Source organism: Alexandromys fortis, unplaced genomic scaffold (genome assembly GCF_014885135.2).
Source record: "Alexandromys fortis isolate MF-2015 unplaced genomic scaffold, M_Fortis_MF-2015_v1.1 scaffold_43, whole genome shotgun sequence".
In the NCBI taxonomy this organism is placed as follows: Eukaryota; Metazoa; Chordata; class Mammalia; order Rodentia; family Cricetidae; genus Alexandromys; species Alexandromys fortis.
This window is the reverse complement of record NW_026067928.1, coordinates 9,213,968-9,215,971: the sequence shown is the minus strand read 5'-3', so window position 1 is coordinate 9,215,971 and position 2,004 is coordinate 9,213,968.

Sequence of the window (2,004 nt, the reverse complement as noted above, 5' to 3'; positions counted from 1 at the left end):
TTTCAATAAAAAAATTATATTAAAAAAAAAGAAAAAAATTTTAATCATTTACTTTGAAATGAATAAACTAAAAAATGCAAGTAATTTAACACCTTTATGCGAAATGTAGGATTCTCTAAGACTTCACAATATTGACTCTTTGTAAACAATATATTTATTTCCAGAGAGGTATAGACTGCCAGAGCTAGTTATAAATTTAACACACAACATACACAAACAAGTGTATATGTATATATGTATACATTATATTCAAGTGTTACATACCATTTCTAAGATTAAATTAATTAATTTAAGTGCCCTATGTAATTTTCTTCACATGGTGATGGAGGCTCAACAAATTTTATCTAAACATATATATTTCGTTGGTAATTCAAAGTGAATTTATGTTTTTAAAAATGATTTTTAATATCAATAATTAGCTTGGAAAATATGAAATTCAAATATTTTTTAAAAAATACATCAACATAATTTTATGTAGTATTTTGACTTCATACAGCTTTATTTGATTTATAAATACAAGCTTTAATATAAAAGTATATTTTGTCAAATTACTTTTTATGCATTGAAAGTTTTATACAAATTTACATTATGATTCTATACACCCCTACTGATGTGGGATTCCCCTCTATGTTGTGAATATCATTGGTTAATAAAGGAACTGCTTTGGGCCTATAGCAAGCTATAGAATAACAGAGCTATGTGGGAAGAACTAAACTGAATTCTGAGAGAAGGAAGAGCAGAGTCAGAGGGAAGCCATGTAGTCCTTTTGGATACAGACGCTGGAACTTTAGCCAGTAAGCCACAGCCACGTGGCAATACACAGATTGATAGAAATGGGTTAAATTAATATGTAAGAGTTAGCCAATCAGAAGGTAAAGGTAATGGGCCAAGCAGTGATTTAATTAGTACAGTTTCGGTGTAATTCTTTCGGGGCTAAGCAGCTGCGAACAAACAAGTGGCCTGCTGCTACACCCTTACAACTTCACTCCAAAATTATTTGGTCCTCCCAATATATTTCCTTCTTAACAAACCTCCGCCTTTATTTTGCTTTTACTTCTAAATCCTCTTTATCCAGTTAGTTCTTTCCTTAGGCTTGTATGTAATAAGGAGTTTTAACTGAGAAGCAGAAAATGTAGCAGTGATTACAGATAACACAATGAAAGGTCGTTTCTTCCCCAGCTGCCATCAGCCACCAGTAGATCCTCAGTAGTGATAGGGCATCAGGATCTGTTCCTAGGACAAGATAATTTTGTTTTTGAAAATAGATTATTTTCTCATACACTATATCCTGATTATAGTTTCCCCTCCACTTCACTTCCTCTCCAGACTCACTCCATTTCTGTCTCTCATCAGAAAAGAACAGGCTTCAAACAGACAACCAAACATGACAGAATTAAATAGAATACGATGAAGTGAAAACTACCGTATCAAAGTTGGTCAAGGCAAGCCAACAGTAGGAAAAGAGTCCATAGAGCAGGCAAAAAGTCAGATACCCACTCATTCTTACTGTTAGGACTCCCATAACTAAACTAATCACTATAATATTTATGCAGAGGACGTGGTATAGACCCATGTAGGCTCTGTGCTTGATGCTTCAGTCTCTGAGTCCAAGTGTGCCTTGCTTAGTTGACTTCGAGGGCCTTGTTCACAAGGTGTTCTCAATCCCTTTTGATTCTTACAATCTTTCCACCTTCTCTTCTGTAGGATTCCTTGAGCTCTGAGGTGAGGGCTTCGATAGAGATCACGAATTTAGACTCTTTCTACATAATGTAACTCACTTCTTACTTAAAGGTAACTCACTTAAAGGTAAGCACAACTTATGTGAGATTATTGGGAAGTACCCATGCTATGCCCCTGAAGTAAATATTTTTAAGAATTTGTCTACTTTACTTTTAATTAAAAGTACTTTAATTATATTTAATTTATTAATTATAATAAAATTCTCACAGATTTACTTTTATTTCAATTAAAAGTAAAAGGAATTCTGTGAGAATTTTATATACT